We start from the raw sequence: 11,680 nt of genomic DNA, 5'->3' as shown, positions 1-11,680 counted from the left end.
ACCGGTCTTTCTGCAGCATTCTGTGTTAAGACATTTCTCTTTTTTCTCATTTGTCATTTTTTTTCTACATAAAAGCTGGTCACCATTGGAATCGATGGTTACTGCGGTTAATTCAAGCTGACTATAAAGATATACAACGTCTTCAAAAGCCAACTTTAAAATTACCACACTGACAGCAAAGCAAAAAAAGGAAAAAAAAAAAAAGAAGGAAAATACCAACCTCTCAGTGTGCAGCTTGTTGCCAGAGTTGCCATGAAAATAAGGCCCTTGAACTTAATAATAAAAATGCAAGATGGTGGCAGACTTAAAAAAAAAAATACACTTAATATTAACTCAGTATCATGTAATGCACATCATGTGTTGTTGTGTTATTGTTGCTGAGAATACTGCATGTTAAATTCTAATAAGACTCTCTCTGCAAGTTTGGAAGAGAAGTCTAAACTTTTTCCATCAACTAACAGAAGGTACTGCTGGTGGTTATTTTGAGTGGACCACCTCACATCAAAGCAAAACCATCTGGCTGCATCTCGACTCAGTGCTGCAGTGATATGTGCAGAGCTGTCATCCAGATGTGTCAGTGATCCTCTTCTTTAGTGACTGACCATGTACCCGCTACAGGCAGGAAGGTAATTTCTTCTTGTTATTCAGTGATTTGAGTAATAGAAGCTTTCAGGTACATGAAATTTCTTTTGAGGTGAGCCGTGGCGAGGCAACACCTGACGGCGTAGGAGGTGGTTGTTAAAAAGACAGGCTGATCAGTTGGTGAGTCAGTGCTGTGACCTACCACATGAACGGACTCTCTATCAAGCTCTCCCGAAGCGAAGAGCACTGCACCGAAACAGTTTCTTTGACAATACACAAAGGCAGAGCTGGCAAACATCCCAGCCAGCATGCCATCTGTTCCTGGAGTGAGGAAGATTCGTTATGGTTGGCACAGTAGGGAGACATCTTCAGGAAGGATGCTGCATGTAAGTGTACCACAAGGAAGAGTGTAAACAAAGATCTACCAAAATAGCCAAGTAAACAAATGATTGCTGATGCCAGTACAGAGGTGCCCTGAGATAGACGCTGTATGGACGTTGATTTGTAGAAATACAATTTTTTCCTCCTGATAAAATGTAGTTTCAATGGTTGATTTCACTTCTAATGTATGGATGAGTCGCAATTTTGAAACTCACTGTGCCTTCATTTTCTTCTTTTATTGGGTAAATAGCAAACAAAAAAGTCCAATGAACCTAAATCTGCATCTGACACAACTTCTTCACATGCTTAAAAGAAAAAAAAAGACCAAAAAATGTCCATGGTTGCAAATGTACACAAGTAAAACAAACAGGAAAATTATAGTCTTTTGATTCTGATAAAGAATGAAAAAGCAATTAGACCATAAATCCATCTGTGTTTAGAGTTTTTAACAGATTGGTTTTGAATGTACAGTACTAGTCAAAAGTTTGGACACACTTTCCACAGACTTAATGAGAAAGTGTGTCCAAATTTTTGACTGGTACCATATAAGTTTTTTTTCTTCATTCCCCAAAGTCAGAAGTCCTTAGGCTGACCCAGCTCTCTACTCTCTACTTCTCGGTTCTCCTTCTCCTCTTACTCCTCAGGAAGTCCACTGTATTTTTGTTGGACTCCCTCCCTCTGCCTCCTCGCCATAATTTCTCTCTCTGCTTCTCTTTTTTTTTTTTCTCCTTCTCTTTTTCGATCCCCCCTCAGCTTGCGCTGTCATTCTGTTTTCACTGGACTGCCTCCCGGTGGGACAACATTCTGATGGCGCTCCTGACAGGAAAAACCCCCACAGCTGACTTCCATTAGGGAAAACTGAAAACCAAGACAATCCCATATTGTCAGGTAGAATTTCATACTCCGACTCAGGCTAGAGAACTGAATAGTGCAGCTGAAATCAACTGAGGCCCCAAAAAGGCTGCTATTGAAAAAAAAAAAAAATCCTCAGGCCAGCATCTGTCCTACTACCAATGTATTCATAAATTTTAAATCAAAGACTGTACATGGAAGTCACCATGTCATACACAGTACAACTCTGATCTTTCTAAATTTTCAAACCTTCTGGGAACAATGTTTGAATTATCTTAACAGGAGGAGCGAGCTGACCAGCAGAGGTGCAGTATTACAAAAAAAAGTATGATTTATAATATGGGAAATCTACAATAGTTATACCCGCACAGTCAGATGCCAAATATATCCTCGAGCCCAGTGTGTCCCTGACATCTGTAATTTTCAGCACCTTTCAGAGCTGATGTTGCTTGGCAACAAATAAGCTCACAGCCAGGAAGTGGACTTTTGGCTCAGCCTGATTTGAAGGGCCTTTTTTAAAAGTATTTATTAATACTCCAGACCTTTCGCTGAACCGGTGGCTTTGGCCAAATATCCCAGGCAACATAATTAAAGCGAGTAACCAATAAATCACAGCAGGCAGACAAATGTCCCAAACTTTTTTTTTGTTGCTTTTGAAATTGATATAATGTGATGATTTGTTTGGAAATGCCAAATAGAGATAAAAAGATTGTCTAAAACCAGATGTTTGAGATTTGGTAAATCATTTCCAACTGCAAGTTTTTTAAAAACCATAACTAAGATCGTGTACTAACTTTAACCCCGTGGTTATTATTGTTGTGACGATGATTGTGATGATAATGGCGAAGGTTGTCTAACTTTAATGAAGTGGCAACCGACACCACATGTTTATCCAATTTTTACCAAAGTGATTATTTTAACCCAAACCATCTTTCCTTAAACCTAACCACGTGGTTTTTGTGCCTAAACCTAACCACAGCATTGTCACATCATAAAACATAATCATTTTTTAGCACAGACAAATTATGTTGTCCTTCTGATTACTGCCGATAGAGGCACCAGATCAGAAAACGCTCCTATGTGTCGTTCTGGAGTAACATGGTCAAACATTATATTTAATTGTATTTGGTTGAATGACAGATATGAGAAAAACAGTTTCACCAGTGTATAACAAACAAACAAACAAACAAACAAACAAACAAACTTAGACATCTAGATGGCTAGATTTTGCTAAAATTCACCAAAAAGTAAAAGTATTTTAGACAAACATCCAGGTTACAAACACCGTTTCAAATGTGTTTTATATCTACATGTCAAGATGTAGTTCTGAGAAGCTTCACATTGAAATAATCTCATTTAAAATATTGTAGAATGAACACTAATATGTAATGAAGATGTTCAAAATTAACCCACTTTAAACATATATTAACCTGCAAATCAAGTCGAGTCGAGTGCATCGTGCAGGGTATTTACTACTGTGAACACAGCAGGTAAATAAACCTTCCTCCCATGCAATATTTTATAGACCGTGAGGAGTGTTAATTGCCTTGTTAACTCTAGCAATATGACCGGGACAAATATTTCTGTTACATAGTTGATACCAATGCTCTCATTTCTCCTCGCACTCATGAGAGCAATTTGTATTTTTTGTGTTTCTTTACAGTGAATCTGAAAGTAGACTTAAATTCAAGGCAAGGTCAGTTTACTAAATAGTTGCTTTGTAAGTAAAACCCACAAAACATCCTGAGCTCATTCTGATCAAGGGCTTTTAGGCGCAGCTCTCAGCACTGGGCAGGTTGATTAAGATGGAGTAGAGTCCCTATGCTGAGTGACCGCAGCCGTCAAGTTCTCACTTTCCTGCTGCTGCTGTGTGTTACTGTGCATGTGTTGAAGCGAGGGGGGTTTCACTTTACCAGGGGGGTTCAGGAAGGAGAGGGGGGGGGGGGGGGGGGGGGGGGGCAGACTGTCTGAGACTGTCAAGACCGGCTTATAAAAAGACCCCAAGAGAGACAGAGGGAGTGATTGAGCGAGGGAGGGAAAGAGAAAAAGAAAAAAGAGGGAGAGAGGGAGGGAGGGAGGACAGAGGGACAGGGAGAAGGAGGTGAAGGGAGCGAGAGGAGGAGGACAATGAGGCTTTTGATGAGGCCTTTCTGGGGAGCATATGTGGGTCACGGCATGAATAAACAGACTTTCACTACCCTGAATTGATGATTTACACACACACAGCCACACACACAGAGCCAACGTTGTATTGTTTATGTTCCCCATTTTGCCATCTACACACATCATTCTTAAAAAGCACACACACACACACGGACACACACATAAAGACAGAGCCACGTTGTCTTGTATTCATTGTTTATGCCTCTCCATTTCACTCATTTATGAATGTGGCCCCTTCGTGCCCTCTCTTTAAGTCAGTTGGCTTACTCATACACATAAAATTTGGCTGTGTTTCTCTCTGTCACACATACACTGCCGTTCCTACACACACACACACACACACACACACACACGCTAATTGTCTTTCCCTCTGGCTCACTTTTTTTATTCTCTGGCCTAGCTGTGCTGCGTAGAAGTTGCATTTAAAAAAAAAAAAAAAAAAAGATTTGAAGCTTAAAATCTGTATTCAAAAGATGAAAAGATGCGTAAGAGAAGGGCACAGTGTTGTGTTATAGTCAGCAGGGAGACAATACTTAAGTCTTGTCACACTACTTAAGTATCCTTGAGCAAAAAAACAGTCAATTCCCACCAGCGCTGTAACTGCTCCTCTGCACAGTTGACCTACACCAGAACCGCAGGCGGCAGCATCTGATTCACTGACAAAAAAAAAATGAACTCCGCTGTGGCAGTTTTCTCAATCTAAATGCAAAAATTGGTTTCATCTTATAATAATAATTCACACGCCATACTGTAATTGTCAAGAGATCAGTCATTGTATAGCCAGATTATGAGAAGATTAATATTGTAAAGGGTCCTGAGGCAATTACCATTTCTATTCAGTAGCTGTTAGTCCCCATCACTTGATCTTTCACCATCATGTTCCCTCCAATGGGACTATATTGTTTTATGGTTTTCATTATTTCTGCATGTTGTTTTTCTGCAGTTTGTCACATTGCTAACTTATGATCTCATTTGATTTCTAGGTCAAATTCACATGTTTCTCAGTTTATGGTTTTTCTTTTGGTCCTCTGCTTTTTTGGTAATGCTCATCCATTGGGAGTGTAAACAAATGTTAACCTTAACAAATATATTTGGCTACTGTTACAGCACCATTGCATCATACTGTTCACCAATTAAACAGACAAAGTCTAATAGTTATTTTTACACTGTGAGCAGAAATGGACTGTTCCCTCTGGGTTGGGAGTGAGTTGCTGCCCCAAGTGAAGGAATTCAAGTATCTCACAAGTGAGGGTAAGATGGAGCATGAGGTTGACAAGCGGATTGGTGCAGCGTTAGCAGTAATGTAGGCGTTGAACCAGACCATTGTGGTGAAGAAAGACCTGAGCCAGAAGACAAAGCTCTCAATTTACCAGTCGGTCTACATCCCAACCCTCACCTGTGGTCACAAGTTTTGGGTGGTGACTGAAAGAATAAAGTAGGGATACAAACAGCCGAAATGAGTTTCCTCCGGAGAGTGTCTTGGCTCAGCCTTGGTGACAGGGTGAGGAGCTCGGACATCCAGGGGAAGCTCAGAGTAGAGCTTCTTCTCCTTCGCATCGAAAGGAGCCAGCTGAGGTGATTTGGGCACCTGGATGACTCCTTCTGGAGGTGTTCCAGGTACTGGTAGGAGACCCCGGGGCAGACCCAGAACACACTGGAGGGTCTATATATCTCTCCTGGCCTGGAAATGCCTTGGGATCCCCCAGGAAGAGCTGGAGGGCATTGCCAGGATGAAGGATGTCTTGGTTTCCTTACTCAGTCTGATGCCACCATGACCCGGTCTCGGATAAGCAGCGGAAAATGGACGGATGAATGGATGGAGCAACACAACCAAGTTAGTAGAGGTGTGTTCATTCCTACGTAACTGAGCAACCACAGAAATTCCACAGAAATGTCTGGAAGCTCAACACTGTACGTTTAATGTCTGCCAAGAAAAGCTGGCAACTGTTGAATGTTTCACAGCCATCTTGTCACATTTCTATGTGTCCTTGTTTTCCTACTGAGTGATTTAACTTTATGAACAATAGTTCTTGCTACAGTATATACAAAAAGCTGATTTCAACCATCCACAGCTCTGAGGTTCTCTCCAAATATTTGAAAGACCACAGAAGTGTATCAAAGGTTTAGAGATTAGTGGCTTCAATTTCTGGGGTGAGTTCTAAAGTGTTTTTGCAAATTACATTAAATTAATTTAACTAATTAGCATGTAGTAGCTAGCAATTATATACTCATCACTCATTTTCATCAAAATAATGTCATGACAACACCTACAGTAAGACCAGCCAAGTTGCCAGTAGGAAATTTGAACAAAATTGGTTGTTTACACCTCACTCAACCAGACAACAGCAATGCCAGTAATTTACATTGATGAGTGCAAGGTTTTATGTACCCTATGACCTGCCATCCTATATTTGCAAAAGCAAAAGAAGGAAACACCTTATGTGTAGAATTTTAACATTTTTGATTAAATGGCAAAAACATTTGCAATCAGAGTTAAGATGTTATAATCACATAAAAAAATCTCCCTATAGAGTCTTTAAAATAACAGTATGGAGTATTTGTTTCTCAGTGGGTACTACCATGAGTGGATCTGGACTTTTAAATAATAAAAAAAGGTTTAGGATAATAAGACTGTTTGCATTTATTGCAACACTTATGTAGCCAGGATTGACAGCGTTATCTGAGATGGTAGTATTTAGCTTTGATTTGAACTTTGATCATCTTATTTCAAGCCCTCCTCACTGTAGTTGTTTTTATTTTGTATCTGCTTTACTGCTCATTCTCATTACTTTTTCTTAACTAGCTCAACCGCCTTCACCTTCCCTTCACCAATCGCCATAAAATGAGAGATAATGTCTTGTTGTTAACTAAGTCACTGGTGTAATTTGTCCAAATTATCATGGTTCTTTACCGTTATTGTTTTCTGATGGTCAACTGGGTTCGACCGGTGGCCCCAACACAAAAACACCCTCTGGCTGCACAGGAAATGAAAACCATTTGGAACTATTTATGCTGCAAATGGTTTAAAACACTGAAAACAACCTGATGTTTGACTGAGGTGCAACGAGACTCTAACCGAAAAAAAACTTTTTCAGTAGCTGCCACAATGATGAGAACCATTGTTTCAGAGTGGCTGATTTGCTGGCTGCTTGTCTTTTCCCTTATAAAACATGGAGAGCGACTGTTTATTTCTTTTAATCCCTCTCTACCGAATTCTCTCGGCCTCGCCTCTATTTCCTTTTCTGACCTCTATCATTTCCAATAACACCATCTGAGCTACATTTTCAGTACAGTTTATTTTAGAAATGTAATAAATCTGGAGTCATGTGAAAGCGGCTTATTTGAGCCGAGGACTTCTTTTAACTGGTCTGTCTGTTGGTCTTTTGTAGTTAAATCCTCACATCAAATCCAAGACAAGCTTCAGAGAAATATTTTTGCTAATCATTAGCTGAACCTCTGACAACATTTCTAAAGCATTACATAGCTGGTGTTTTGGTTTAATTTGGGGCTGCTTTCATTTCCCCTCTATCTCAAACACACACGTGCACACACACACAAATTCTCACACCTTTTTTGAAAAGTCAAACAATGACACTAATCATTAAAAGCATTGCCTTTTGTTTTGTATTTCTGTCAAATGTAATTCAATAGGAACTGGAGAATGAGCTTGTTAACCACACACACTGCTTGACTGATTGATTATTGGATTCCATCAATTGACTGATTGACAATTCGTTACTTGAATGTCTATGTGAGCACATTTTATTCAACCAGAAAATACAATTTTCCTACCTAGATTGTTGTCATAAACAATAATAGAATTAACAGATGAGGAAAAGTGCACCACTTACAGAAACACCATCTTCAATAACAAATGATAAATAATCATTGGAAAGTTGAAAAAGCAAAAACTCCACAGAAGTTATGGTTTAACTCCTGAAATTACATCATAATTTTAGATTTTAGAAATTTTAAGGAACTGCCAATGTACTCAATGAAATGTTATAGGATAATAAATTATGTTTATAGTTTAGTTTTAGTTTTACTGACATGAGAAAAAACGTGCAAACTCAACTCAAGGAGCACATGCTTTTTGGAAACATGTTGTTTTCATATGTGGTTTCCTATGTGTTTCCATGAAAATGACAAGTTACCTGTTTCCAACCTGTTCTCATTCCTATGGCATCAAATACTGACACTTTGTCGCGCCCCTCGCCGTCTGATACTGACGCACAAGGCACTCTTTAGCGTATGCATGAGACGCATCGAGCTTTGAACTAACTCCGACATAAACCCATCAGTGTGCCTCTGGTCAGCCCAGAGGTCAGCTAAAGCTTCAAATTCTGGATTTCACATTGAGGTGCATAATAGACGTGGTAGAATAACAGTGCCTGCAGATGCACGCCATTGAATGGGCTTGTTTTGCAACCTCTACAACCTGGATTAGAGGATTGTACAAGTCAATCCATAACAATGTAAAATTTTTATGCGATTTCTTTCCATTGAACGGAGGATTCATAGTAGATTGGATGGTCGGTATTAAGACGCCGAGGGGCGTTACACTCATAGCATCCAATACTGACGTGAGTGTGGTATTAATAATGGATGTATTAAAATATTAATAATACATCCAAGGAAAAACTAAGAAACCTAACAAAGTACTCAACACTTTAAATCAGTTCACTTTCAGATACTGAATCATTTTGGAATAGATTATGTGATTACAGCGTAGGGTTTTGTAATACAAAACGAGGTTCTCTGAATCTACTTGCATCCTGGACTGTCTTTGTCTCCATAGCAACGGTGGCTGAGGATTATGGGTATTGTAGAGCCACCCACTATCCGATACTTACAAAAAAAACTTTCTCAGAATCGTAACTGATGGTCATAACATCAACCTATCATATTGTTGAGTTATCAAGGACACTTTGGTGTTGAGAAATGTTAAAGATATCATTAAAAGAAAACATTATTATGGTGACAGTGAGGAAAATACTCCTGTAGCGGGTCCTCCGGTCCTCTGGTCCGCCCACTGACTGATGCTCACAGCGTGAATGACCGGTAGAGTTGCTCTGAGCGTCTAATAATGACGTGGATGGGTTTACATTGGAGTTAGTTGAAAGCCTGGTGCGTCTCATACAGATGCTAAAGGGTACCTTATACATTAGTATCAGACGCCAAGGGGTGTGACAAAGTGTCATTTTTTGACGCCTTGAGAATTAGAACGGGTTTCTTGTTTATTCGCATAGGATGGATGGTTTCAGATGTGAGGCAAATGGCAACTATGTGAAAAAATGACATTTCCACACCTAGAGAGGAAGCTGTCAAACATGACGTAATTACAAGCAAACAGAAAATGTTCACCTGTGAAAACCAACACTAGCTTTGGGTTCATATGTGAGCTTTCACATGGGACATTTCTGCAGAGATTGATTTATTTAAGAGTTGAAAAAGAGCCAAGAGGAAGTCCAAGGATGAAAAAAAAAAAAAAACATGTCATTCTGTATCAGCATCATTTTTTTACCTCTTGAACCATCTTCCTGTATCTCGAGCATTCCTGAGAGTGGAAATGAACTCGGTGTTACACTTCTCTTCCTTCCACCCGAGTCAGTTCAGCTTGTCCCTTATTACCAATCCCAGTGGCCCACGTGAACATACGATACCTAAAAAGGTCGACTCCGTGGTGATGCCGAGCCTTTCATCTGACAGCCAAGACAGCTTTGATACGTGCTTATCAGTAAAACAAGGTTCTCTTACTCTTCTCCTGTCTACTGCTCCTCCTCATTTTCTCAGTTTCATCCCTCCCTGATGCTTTTCCCTCTTTCGTTTCTTGTCCTTTCCATTCCCCTCTCCCTCCTTCTATACCCTTCCTGTGCCCTTTCTCCCTCCCTTCTCTCTTACCTCTCCTTCCTTCCTGGATTTCTTCAACTCACATGTTCTTTCTCCTCTCCTTTCCTCCCCTCTCTTGCACTTTTAGACCTCCTTATCTCAGTTCTCCACTGGTTTGCACACACATATACACACAAACACTCTGGGATTAAGTTTGAGTTGATTATCTACTCAACCAGAGAGTCAGACGATGGGCAGAGGGAGCAACTCCTCCTCTGAATCTGTATGTCTTTTCCAGTATTTGTATCTCCCTTCCTCTGGAGGTCTCAATACATTCCTGTCTGTGCTGTCTAACCTACTCAATTCACCCTGTCTCTATTTAATTACAAAGTAATCACACGGTCATAATATGAAATACTGCAGACCCTTCTCCTTCTGTTTTTCTCTTTTGGTCTGTCCATACACGTGTTACATGCCAGACGGAGGCAAAGTGCCTGTTGTGTTTGTTTTCTTCTCTCCTGCTCTTCTTTCTCTCCCTCCCGCACCCCCATTTTCTCCCCAGGTACCAACAACATGATTGGTTTCCACCTGTGCAGTCTGGTCATGCTGCTTATTGGTTCCCTCGGACTTCGGACTGGCCTATCATCATTCCGGGCCCTCAGTAAAAGGAGTACGCCTCATGAGTTCATTTTTTTTCTCTGCTCATGGCCTGCTTGAGCTGCTGTTCAACTGTTTGAGTAACTTGTTGAGAGTAATAGAGAAAAGGTATGTGGTGGGAGGTTGGGGCACTTTCCACACACTTTCTGTCTAGAGACACACTAGGATGATTGGTTGTTGACACCTCCGTATTTTCTTAGATAAGCAAGTTAAGTCTTTTGGTCGTGTTTTTGTTTTGGCATGACCACCTCGTCCAACCCTCCTCCACATTTTGAGAACCTTTGTTATGTTTGCAAATGAGTTGAAAATAAATCATTTCATCACTTCTCCTCTTACTCCTTCAGTTCCTTTGGTTGTCGTGTTATTGTCTCCACTTCCCCTATTTTCACCAAGGTGATGTAACAAACGTTTGAAGTTTCATACGGTAAGGCAAGGCAAGACAAGACAATTTTTTTTCAGCATGTATAGCATTTTTCATAAGCAAAGGCAATTTAAATGACATAAAAGACATCTCACAGTGTATACGTTTCAGCAGTCGAGACCTCTTTTTCTACTTGTTCTTGTTGCCTTGCATTTTTATTCACCAGTTCACCTTGTGGTTTTGTAAAGCCAAACTAAGCCCTTCAAGTTGGGGGAAAAAAAACCATAACCATTACCCCAGTTGGACGATGGCAGAGACGAGCCTCTAGAGCTGACCTCACAATTTTTTCTTAATTATCAGCCAGATTCCTGTACAGTATGTGGCAGTAGTACTTTTCAGCATCTTGTGTCGTGAGAGATGTTTTTGCACATGAAACTGACAGAAAGACTGATAGACGTCTGTAAACTACTTAAACAAGTATTTCAAGAGATCATAAGTTCCCATTAGTCTCAGCTGATTTTGTAAATATTGCAACAAATTACGAATATATTGTTTTGTTGTTAAAGTTGGTTGAACTTAGCATATTAATCCATCGTTGCTACCTGCATTTCTTTGAGATTATGACTGATATGAATTTTAAACAAATCCATTTCAATTTTAGCAACTTGCTAACATGTCACACTGTGAAACATTTTTGATAATTTGGTCCCATGTTGAGTATCATCACCACATGCCCGGCAAATGCTAGGGTACTAGTTAAAACAGCTGGTCTCTAAGAACCGCTGCAGAGAGAAAGAAAAGCTTTTATAATGATCCTACATTTATTGTTGTCTGGCATCACTGCAGCTGTAATGA

At 40.0% G+C, this 11,680-nt stretch overlaps 1 long non-coding RNA gene across 1 annotated transcript; it reads left to right on the top strand.

The window, feature by feature from the left end:
* Positions 1-5,458: 5,458 nt before the first annotated feature.
* Positions 5,459-10,799, top strand: LOC122997173. Its single transcript, XR_006407165.1, has 2 exons — positions 5,459-5,822; positions 10,370-10,799. It is a non-coding gene; the product is annotated as an uncharacterized LOC122997173 (long non-coding RNA).
* Positions 10,800-11,680: the final 881 nt, after the last annotated feature.

Source organism: Thunnus albacares, chromosome 14, assembly GCF_914725855.1.
Source record: "Thunnus albacares chromosome 14, fThuAlb1.1, whole genome shotgun sequence".
NCBI classification, from domain to species: domain Eukaryota; kingdom Metazoa; phylum Chordata; class Actinopteri; order Scombriformes; family Scombridae; genus Thunnus; species Thunnus albacares.
Note: the sequence above shows the minus strand (reverse complement) of the source record. Positions and strands in the feature narration are given on the sequence as shown.